Here is a 12,620-nt window from a genome sequence, read left to right on the forward strand (position 1 = left end):
AGTGTTTCTACGTTTGTAGAGCAGTGCTACAAGACGCTGTCACAAGACATAACATATTATTGCTATGGAGCTGGGTTATTTCATTTACTACAAGGGGTTGCAGCTTCAAAGTAAACAAGCTACGATTGATATTTGTATTTTTAATCAGTAACACTATTTTAAAAATGCTTTTTTATGATTATATTATTATTATTATTTCAATATTAAAGTGTAACAAATCAATGCTAAATATGTGATATTGGCGTTATTGAATATATTAAACAAAAGGAATTATACATATATGTGTTGAGGGCGCTATGTTTGGCAGCAGATGTAGAAAGCGAAACATTAAAAACGCCGTTATATTGAAATAATAAATCAATAACGGTAAAGTCAGTCTATTATATAGTGTATCTGTGAACATTCTTCATTTGCATATTACTGTACACATATTCGTTGATATTTACACGTATTTTATCCGTCTGTATTTATTTATTTGTTTTGTTTAATTAAATATAATACATTCATTCATTCATTCATTAATTAATTAAAACTTCTGCTCTAGAAATGCGCGGTAAATGTCGGCCAAACGAGTTCAGAAATCGCTTTTGTATAACTTAATTTATTCGATATAACATTTGGTCGATTATCGTATGTTATAGGCAAATTACTTGTTGTTTATTTTGCTATTCAACCCTGGTAAATGACGTCACGGTGGTATTTTCTAGACGAGTGTCTCAATTGCTTATGATTTCACTATGAACCGTGTTGACGGCAAAACGTGTATTTAAATTATATATGTCTTAATAAAGATTAGTTGTGATAACTACTACTGTGTTATATATCAGACAATATTGTTATTTCTTGGTTGAAATGAGATACGTAAATAGTTACATGTTTTTATTTTAATTTCTGGAGATCATCCTGTTTTGTTTTGTTTTTTGGAAATTTAATTTATATTGTGAGCATATCATGATAAAGTACAATTCATCTTCTATATCATTCTGTGTACATTGTCAACAAATTCTATTTTCAGTAGGTATTTTTGGTTGTGCATGTCTTCCCTTTTCTATTGCTAATTATAAATTCTAATAACTAGTTCTAAATGTTGTCATTGAATTTCTTTGTTCATATCCAAGTAGTTTTCAAAATTATAAGAATCTTTAAATTAAGTGCCCAGTTTTGTTTTTTTCAGTTATATTTTTCTCCCGAAATTTATGTTTGATAACTTTGCTAATTCGCTTTATAATTTTGTTGACAAATCATTCTGTTGTTCTAATCTAATGAAAAGTGCATTCAATTTATAATTTCTTGCATTGAAGAAAACCATCACAAATTGGATTTATTTTGTTCAAGATATGCATGTTTTGTGATATACGTAAGGAGATGTTTGTCATTCCTAGTTGGAGGAGTTTTGTTGAGTCGTCAAATGCAAAGGCGGCAATGAAAAGCTGGAAAAACCTCCGACTTGTAGCAAAGTTTCAAAAAGGTCAATGAAAGCGTGCACATGACAAGGAACGTGATATGTTGATTTTGCACAGATGGTTGATGTAAATGATTCCGATAAGTCGCTTTACTTGGCTCATAATATACTGGGGAAAAATACAATCACACATTCAATCGAAATGCTCGGCTTGCATAAAAGTAGTAGTGTTTCCGGAATAAACGCAGGGAGGGCTGGAGTGTACTTTTAAAATGTGTTTTAAAAGTAACTCCCAGTAAGCGCGTGATGGCGCCCTTTAATAAACGTATATCGAGTACAGTCAAAGTGGTGTTCATGACCAGTATACTCTGTTCCAAACACACCTCGCTGTCATTTACTGTTGTCGAAGACGAAAAACATATACACAGTCGACTACATTTTTATCTGTTAATAACAATTTTAAAATCGAACTAAACGTCAATATTAAGATCTCTAAGTAGTGTGATTATAATTTAAAATACACTTGGTCGCAATTAGGTCATCTCAAACTGAAGTTGTCAAATCTCAAATAGTTAAATTTCGGACTTTCGTATAATTCTAGAATATTTCAAAACATGTTTATATGCTACACAATATTTGACCGTCATTTACTACGGATTTATAAAGATAGCAGTTTTAATGTTTCCAAGACTACAGTTTGTCAATGATACACTCAAACTCAAGCATAAATCAAACAAACACAAATCGATTTGAACAAAAGGGTAAACAAATCCGTTAACTGACGCGCCCGCCTTATATTTATATAAGTGTTCAAATCCAAATTTAAAATATTGAGAAATACCTATTTCTCATTATACCATTTTTGATTTGTTAATTTAGTATTGGAACTTTTTTTATTTATAACCATCAATTGAAACGCACATATCGGTAAAAAGTAGTAAAAACCTGATCCATACCCAACGTGTCCAACCGTTGTATATATATGACCTAAATATTGTCATTTGATATTGAAAACAAGTGTATCTGTTGTTTTTATTATTACCAAACGCTTCAGCGTGGTATTAAGAGTTTGTTTTCTGGGGTGGGTGATACCAAGGTGGGAAATGGATGCACATATGGGGTTAATTCCTTGAATTGCAATATAGAGGGTTCAGGCTGAAATACAATATATAGTGTTTTCATGTTTCGTCTGATATTTCTGTGGTATTCTGCTGCTGTAAGTAATGCACGATTTGTTCCGAAATTCAGTATATTGTGTGTATTCCAGGGTTATTCGTTTTTTGCTGAAAACACCCCTATTTTTTAGTGGCAGAGTTTGAATAGTCTCACTCCCACTGGGAAATCTGCATTGTTGCTTGAATGTGAGTTAATTAAACACATTTTCCAGACCGGCGAAAGAGTATGCAACAGCCAATTTTAACAGCCTGTCACGTGATTTTAGTCTGAATGTCAACAAGAAGAGGCTAGTCCATTTTACGCAGGAGTAATTGGGAGTAGAATATGTGAGGGATAGTATCAACAGAGATGTGTATAGTGCAAAGTAATATCTATCCTTCATTTACATCTCTGAGCATTTCTGTTTTAGTATATTGGTTTGAAAATGTTGAACTTGCATGATTTGCAATGTGTTTTTTTAATGGGACTCTCCTATTGATCGAATCCCGGGTTTGAACGAGAACGGCACACCACGTGATTCGTTTGAATGCTGATGGCAAACATGCCGTGTTGCTGCGGTACTCCACTGACGGGATGACTTACTGCATGCTACAACTTCGCTTGTGATGTTGCTTGTTAGCCATGGATTACATGAATCTTGATTACCAGTCAAATGTTGCTCATTTGACGTTGGTAATCTTTATTTGGAACTGAGTATCTTCCTGGTACTTCGTACTATGATAAAAATCAGTCAACATACATCAAGTTCTCACAATCGTAGTATTCCATGTGATGTACACCTAATATGCCAAAAATGTTGCTGAACGATTTGAACTGAATAAAAATAGCAGACGAAAATTTGTTTACAAAATAAAAATACTTCCGTTGCCAATGAAAACCGGTAAAAAACAAGCAATATGTTTTCGGCTGTTATCATGGAAGGGACATGAACGTGAAGCTAACGTCTGTTTATAACTAAAACCGGGCACCTTATACGAGGTTTGCAAAATAACATGGCAGTCATTAGAAGTCACTTTATTTTATTGTTAGGACGTATTCAGCCGTTAAATGTATAATTTCCATTCGTTTTGCGATAGTATTTTCTAGATTGGAAGCAGCATTTACATTTTATTCAAAGTTCAAAGCTGCGTTGGGATTCCGTTGACAGTGGTAACAATGTCGGCGCCGGTGATCTCTTACCAGTGCGCAACGTAGCCAAAATAAAAGGCATGATCATTTGGGCACTGCTATTACAAGACTTTGGCTGTTGCCATGGTAGCGATGGGTCAGGATTGTTTTTACCAAACGCTTCAGCGTGGTATTAAGAGTTTGTTTTCAGGGGTGGGTGATACCAAGGTGGGAAATGGATGCACATATGGGGTTAATTCCTTGAATTGCAATATAGAGGGTTCAAGCTGAAATACAATATATAGTGTTTTCATGTTTCGTCTGATATTTCTGTGGTATTCTGCTGCTGTAAGTAATGCACGATTTGTTCCGAAATTCAGTATATTGTGTGTATTCCAGGGTTATTCGTTTTTTGCTAAAAACACCCCTATTTTTTTAGTGGCAGAGTCGAATAGTCTCACTCCCACTGGGAAATCTGCATTGTTGCTTGAATGTGAGTTAATTAAACACCTTTTCCAGACCGGCGAAAGAGTATACAACAGCCAATTTTAACAGCCTGTCACGTGATTTTAGTCTGAATGTCAACATGAAGAGGCTAGTCCATTTTACGCAGGAGTAATTGGGAGTAGAAAATGTGAGGGATAGTATCAACAGAGATGTGTATGGTGAAAAGTAATATCTATCCTTCATTTGCATCTCTGAGCATTTCTGTTTTAGTATATTGGTTTGAAAATGTTGAACTTGCATGATTTGCAATGTGTTTTTTTAATTGGGACTCCCCTATTGATCGAATCCCGGGTTTGAACGAGAACGGCACACCACGTGATTCGTTTGAATACAATGCTGATGGCAAACATGCCGTGTTACTGCAGTACTGCACTGACGGGATGACTTACTGGTACTGCATGCTACAACTTCGCGTGTGATGTTGCTTGTTAGCCATGGATTACATGAATCTTGATTACCAGTCAAATGTTGCTCATTTGACGTTGGTAATCTTTATTTGGAACTGAGTAACTTCCTGGTACTTCGTACTATGATAAAAATCAGTCAACATACATCAAGTTCTCTCAATCGTAGTATTCCATGTGATGTACACCTAATATGCCAAAAATGTTGCTGAACGATTTGAACTGAATAAAAATAGCAGACGAAAATTTGTTTACAAAATAAAAATACTTCGGTTGCCAATGAAAACCGGTAAAAAACAAGCAATATGTTTTCGGCTGTTATCATGGAAGGGACATGAACGTGAAGCTAACGTCTGTTTATAACTAAAACCGGGCACCTTATACGAGGTTCGCAAAATAACATGGCAGTCATTAGAAGTCACTTTATTTTATTGTTAGGACGTATTCAGCCGTTAAATGTATTATTTCCAACCGTTTTGCGATAGTATTTTCTAGATTGGAGGCAGCATTTACATTTTATTCAAAGTTCAAAGCTGCGTTGGGATTCCGTTGACAGTGGTAACAATGTCGGCGCCGGTGATCTCTTACCAGTGCGCAACGTAGCCACAATAAAAGGCATGATCATTTGGGCACTGCTATTACAAGACTTTGACTGTTGCCATGGTAGCGGTGGGTCAGGATTGTTTTTCCAATTAGTGATGGTACGACCTGCCTGTCAAGTATGAACCGTGACAAAATCAGCCAAGCCAAAAAAAATCACAGAAGAGTTAAAAAGCCATTCCTGCTGAACAGTTACTCTAACTTCGGGGTCAACTTTCTCATTAATGAAAACAGATATCAAAAATTCAAATAGTAACTTTTTGCCCACACTCAAGCCGAGTACAATGAGCTATGTCTGAGGTGTTGTATCACAGGGAGTTGGACAAACTTATGTATTTTAATAAATTATTGAATAATAAAATGTTATATAACTTTTCTTTTACCCCCCTCCCCTTCCTGGTATCTATTTCAAGTATTTTTGTCAGGTTCAAATCGTTCACCAGCATTTTTGGCATGTTAGATGTACATCACATAGAATACTAGGATTGGGAGAACTTAATGTTTGTTGACCACCTGGAATCTGAGTTTTATAAATCTTGAAGGGCTCTCGGAAGATCCACCCGCTGCCTGGACCCGCAGTGAAATCTCCGATTAATATGGAGCCGCAACCATCAACATCGATATACCATGAGGTTTCTGTTGGCGACGTTGCGGCGTTACTCGGTTCCAAATAAAGATTACCAACGCCAAATTAGCAAAATTTAACCGGTAACCAAGACTCAGTCCATCCACGACAAGCAAGCAACATCACAAACGAGGTTGTAGTGTGCAGCTCACGAGTCAGCGACGACCGATTTCAACGAAAGTCATTCCGTCAGTGGAGTACTGCAGTTGCACGGCATGTTTGCCAATGCACAGATCTGTGGAGGAACTTTTAACTTCAACATCAACCGTGTATCGTAGTCGCCCAGTTTAAGTTCTGGTTCTGTCGTGGTCCCAACTAAAGGGCGACAGTCGTCGTGTCGCGTCCTGTTCAATATGGGACTCATAGCGACGTATACAACGCGTGTAAAATACATTGTTTATTTACATGAAATTCGAACACGCGCTGCGCTACGACCACCGCGCTTAAACATCCACGAGTTATTTATTCGGACAATGACTTAAATTAGACGTCTGATTATTTTATTTTCACACGTACAGCGACACGCGTTCTACACTGACAAGCGTTGCTAGGTCGCAGCACTGTCTTGGAGCATATTAATGGGCAATTGGGTTCCCCGATCTAAATTTCTATCCCGGTTTGTTGCACGTTCTTTTTTTAATATGAAATAATCAAATATGGGACATGTGTATAATAACAGAACCCCACACCCTCCCCGTGGCTTCGCTCGTGAAAGTACGGCAGCAGGATACACCGCATCACTCGTGAAAATAACTTCCATACGCAATGAAAGCCACGGGGAGGGTATCTGTCATAATACTTCATTATCACTGAAAACATTTTTCCCCTGAAATAAATTCCAGTGAATATGCCATTTCCCTCATACTCTATTGAGACACAGCGCAGTGAAAATTGGATTCACATGTAATGCTTGAAAACATGTCAGAAAAAATAAATTAAGTGAAATTCTACGCGACTTCATAATAGTTGGAAATGAACACATTACACCCGACCCTACCACTCTATATACAATGTAAACTACACCCCAAAACATCCTTTCACCCACAGTTACTACCGCGTTTCACCAGTGTATTCTATTTGACGTCAGGAGAAATTGAAATAAACAAATTAATTATAATTTAAGCCTCTAGTTGACCACTGATTAAATAAACTACCTCGTCTTTATGTCAACTTGCAGTTATTCGTTGCCTACACCAGTGACTTCAAAATATATGTTTCAATCCCAGGAATTTCACTCGCTGTTAATTGCATGGGAGTGGCAGTCTTTAATGAATTTCTATTGTCATGTCAATTTCTTGCGATTACTCGAACATTAAGCTGTAACCACATACCGCCTAGGTGCTGTAATTAAATCCTGGTGTAAGCACCATATGAACTATGAACAATGCATGTGAAGCCAGCTGTGGGGTATATTCAATCCTATAGATTTCTCATTGTTTGGTAACTATTTGCTGCAAATGCAACAAAAATCAATATAAAAAATATTACCCACACAGTATTCTACAGGTTACTTGTTCCAATTAGTGATGGTACGACCTGCCTGTCAAGTATGAACCGTGACAAAATCAGCCAAGCCAAAAAAAATCACAGAAGAGTTAAAAAGCCATTCCTGCTGAACAGTTACTCTAACTTCGGGGTCAACTTTCTCATTAATGAAAAAAGATATCAAAAATTCAAATAGTAACTTTTTGCCCACACTCCAGCCGAGTACAATGAGCTATGTCTGAGGTGTTGTATCACAGGGAGTTGGACAAACTTGTGTATTTTAATAAAAATGTTATATAACTTTTCTTTTACCCCCCTCCCCTTCCTGGTATCTATTTCAAGTATTTTTGTCAGGTTCAAATCGTTCACCAGCATTTTTGGCATGTTAGATGTACATCACATAGAATACTAGGATTGGGAGAACTTAATGTTTGTTGACCACCTGGAAGTTTTATAAATCTTGAAGGGCTCTCGGAAGATCCACCCGCTGCCTGGACCCGCAGTAAAATCTCCGATTAATATGGAGCCGCAACCATCAACATCGATATACCATGAGGTTTCTGCTGGCGACGTTGCGGCGTTACTCAGTTCCAAATAAAGATTACCAACGCCAAATTAGCAAAATTTAACCGGTAACCAAGACTCAGTCTATCCACGACAAGCAAGCAACATCCCAAACGAGGTTGTAGTGTGCAGCTCACGAGTCAGCGACGACCGATTTCAACGAAAGTCATTCCGTCAGTGGAGTACCGCAGTTGCACGGCATGTTTGCCAATGTACAGATCTGTGGAGGAACTTTTAACTTCAACATCAACCGTGTATCGTAGTCGCCCAGTTTAAGTTCTGGTTCTGTCGTGGTCCCAACTAAAGGGCGACAGTCGTCGTGTCGCGTCCTGTTCGATATGGGACTCACAGCGACGTATACAACGCGTGTAAAATACATTGTTTATTTACATGAAATTCGAACACGCGCTGTGCTACGACCACCGCGCTTAAACATCCACGAGTTATTTATTCGGACAATGACTTAAATTAGACGTCTGATTATCTTATTTTCACACGTACAGCGACACGCGTTCTACACTGACAAGCGTTGCTAGGTCGCAGCACTGTCTTGGAGTATATTAATGGGCAATTGGGTTCCCCGATCTAAATTTCTATCCCGGTTTGTTGCACGTTCTTTTTTTAATATGAAATAATCAAATATGGGACATGTGTATAATAACAGAACCCCACACCCTTCCCGTGGCTTCGCTCGTGAAAGTACGGCAGCAGGATACACCGCATCACTCGTGAAAATAACTTCCATACGCAATGAAAGCCACGGGGAGGGTATCTGTCATAATACTTCATTATCACTGAAAACATTTTTCCCTTGAAATAAATTCCAGTGAATATGCCATTTCCCTCATACTATATTGAGACACAGCGCAGTGAAAATTAGATTCACATGTAATGCTTGAAAACATGTCAGCAAGAATAAATTAAGTGAAATTCTACGTGACTTCATAATAGTTGGAAATGAACACATTACACCCGACCCTACCACTCCATATACAATGTAAACTACACCCCAAAACATCCTTTCACCCACAGTTACTACCGTGTTTCACCAGTGTATTCTATTTGACGTCAGGAGAAATTGAAATAAACAAATTAATTACAATTTCAGCCTCTAGTTGACCACTGATTAAATAAACTACCTCGTCTTTATGTCAACTTGCAGTTATTCGTTGCCTACATCAGTGACTTCAAAATATATGTTCCAATCCCAGGAATTTCACTCGCTGTTAATTGCATGGGAGTGGCAGTCTTTAATGAATTTCTATTGTCATGTCAATTTCTTGCGATTACTCGAACATTAAGCTGTAACCACATACCGCCTAGGTGCTGTAATTAAATCCTGGTGTAAGCACCATATGAACTATGAACAATGCATGTGAAGCCAGCTGTGGGGTATATTCAATCCTATAGATTTCTCATTGTTTGGTAACTATTTGCTGCAAATGCAACAAAAATCAATATAAAAAATATTACCCACACAGTATTCTACAGGTTACTTGTTCTCTGTTTATTTAGTTGTCCCCTAATTTGTCACTGAGGGCGCTTGTGGTTTGCCGAACTGACAAGGATCGATGACCTGTGTTTCTACAGTTACTGGGCAACGGGACGGCAACTTGTACGTCTCAGTCATGTCACTGCGTTGGATAAGAACTGATTTTCTGATAGACTGGAATATCTGTGATTTTTTAAACGGGACGGCAACTTGTACGTCTCAGTCATGTCACTGCGTCGGGTAAGAACCGATTTTCTGATAGACTGAAATATCTGTGATTTTTTATTTTCATTCATTAGTTGTATAGGAGTTTGAACTGTGTTTTTTTCTGGTGAGAACATAAACAAATCAAACTTGTTATGTTGATCTAATTAATATGCAAATATTTGTAATAATTAATTCCTACACTAATTTGAACCCATAAATAATAGTTATGAATTTCATCACAACCAGATAAACATTTTTTTTTTTTAATTTGACATTAAACATGCCATGCATGGCACAGTCCTCATTTAGTTATCAAATTTAAGATGTATAGTTTTGTTTATAGTATTATAGTTGGAAAATAAACGATATGGATCTAGAAGCTGATGCTTGATTATGATGATTTTTTTAATATTAATATGGTTGAAATTCGCTCATCTTGTATCTGATCATTAAACATCTGGAACAGCATTAATTAAAACAAAACAGCAACTGGGCGGCATTTTAAATACATCTGTATATCCATGACGTGATGCATAATGAATATATAAATTTTTAAAATAGTCAGTCAAAGTATGACAGAGATATGGCTCTAGAATCGCATTCATTAAAACAAAATGGCCACCAGTCGGCCATTTTAAATCCAATCTGAAAAACAAAATGATGTGCATCAAGGTCATATTAATGTCAAATGTATATACCAACTTCAAGTTTGAACAAAATCACTCTGTAAACAGCCGAGATCTGGTTCTGGAATGCCAGAAATGCTTGACTTTGATGATTTTTCAGTACAGAAATAGCCTCCAATCGACCATCTTGAATCAGATTGTGAAACAAATTGATGTGTATATGTATAATATTATTTAAGATGTATGTGTGAAGTTTGAATGGTCTGAACAGAGAATACAAAGAAATTTTCAGATTACCAGTATATATTTATATATAAATTATCCTGAGAATACTAATAATAGACTAGTGAATACTTGAGTGCACTGGGAAGGACACTCTGAATGGCTGGATTCAAGGCTAACATGACCCTATTTGGTGGATAACTTCATCAGTACAAGGTAAGGTGAAATCTTTAAATTTTACAAGGTTCTATAAACCCCCCCCCCCCCCTAAAAAAAACTCAATGTGGTGCACGACTGACACTTTAAGAACCAACTGGTAGCAAATTTGATTAACAAAATATTGACCTAACAATTTGGCTAGGATTATGTTTCCTTTATTTTAGCGCTATTCTCAAGGAACTTAATTCTTAAAGTAGGATCAAAACAGAAAGTCAGAAAGACAAGATTTTTTCGTAGAGTGGGGAAAGTTGGTTAGCATGTTAATTAACAGGTGTTAATCTGAAAATTCATTGTCTATTCTTCTTTGTGATCGTCCTGGCAACGTTTGAGGGGAGATTGTGACGTAGCTCAGTCTTTGAGAGTAATCATTGTTAAAAATACATGCATCACAGTAATACTAGAAACACAAGAATTCTAAAATACTATATTTTTTATTTCAAACCCTATAAGCAGAAAACATCAAGTGATTCAACATTTTTCAAACACTTTGTAAAAATTGTATGATATTTAGATGTAAACCCTGTTTCTGAACCATAAAGCAACTAACATTTGTGTACAGCGTCTGCTGAATATGTCCCACTGTTCACTATACAGAAATTCTCTGCAATTTAGACAGAAGACAAATAAGAACACGCATACCAAAATGTCAGCATTCAACTAGACTGTTTTCTACAGTCAGCTGGTGTGTATATGCAATAGGCTTGCTTAGAAAGTGTACTTCCTTCTCAGCAAGCTAATTTTCAAGTATGAATGCCACTAAAGATGCACCAGTTAACTGTGGTTTCAGTGTTTGACTATTGAGTTTCAGTATTGCAATCAACACAATTGGTATATCCACAAATAACAGCCTTGTATTTCAACATGGGTTGCCAATGGATCTCTGATTTCACAAAATACAACACTGCCGATATCAAGTTACTTCAATAAACACCATTGAACTACAAAAACCATGAACAGACTAGTTTTCAGTTCCCTCAGGTGTTACCTGGTTGCTATGTGACCGAGTGTGCTTGCAACGGAGAAGTCGATCTTATAAACAGTTTTCCTAGGTTGTCCCCCAGAATTATCTTACAGATGTATGGATGGATACCAAAATGTTATAAATTATCTTGTTACACTTCATTGTATGTATGCATGAAAAACTTGTTTGATCGACCCCCCCCCCCTTTTCACATCGTAGCTAAGCAACAAGGGTATCCAAAACTAGCCTTTTGGCCAGGAGTTTTTGGATTTTACACAATATAACAAACTTTAATGTTCAGAATTGCAGCAATTTACTGAACAAATCATTCAAGTTTTTTTGAAAAAATGATTTGATTGCGCGATTGATATAATAAAGCTAAAGCAAATGATAATTATTATCACACCAAAATACAATAGTTATGTGCACACATTTATTTCAGTATTTGAAAATCTGTTTTGTTTCTATAAAAAAACTTACTGTCTGTGTTGGCCACTGTGGAACTTCAATGTTAAAATAAAGCAACATTTAACAGAAATATAATTCTGGATTAAACTTATAAAATACTCACACAAATGACAGACTCAAGACTGACAAGCTGAAACATACCAGTATGTAGTAAAGAGACAGAAATATATTGATATTCGGTAGTATTGCAGTTCAATTTTAAAAAAGAATTATTGATTTGAACTTGTTGAAAGCAAAGCAGACATTAGCAATGCATGACAAAGAATAGCTTAACTATGTTGCAACATAAACTGATGTACACAATTTTTTTTTTCGAGCAACCTGGAATAATCCCAACAACACTTATATCAATGTACTAAAATAAATTGCAATATGTAAAATAAGTGTTCACTAAGCCTATACACCTTTCACACAAACATGCAGTACTCTTTATATATTTTAAGTAAAAAAAAAAATCAAGCAATTTACTTGTAATTGTGTTGTCTTTACAAAGAAAGTCAATGACCTGTATTCATAACTTGCATCATTACTGTTCAAGTTTCATTTTTACATGGA

Source organism: Saccoglossus kowalevskii, chromosome 1 (genome assembly GCF_978046115.1).
Source record: "Saccoglossus kowalevskii chromosome 1, keSacKowa6.1, whole genome shotgun sequence".
In the NCBI taxonomy this organism is placed as follows: Eukaryota; Metazoa; Hemichordata; class Enteropneusta; family Harrimaniidae; genus Saccoglossus; species Saccoglossus kowalevskii.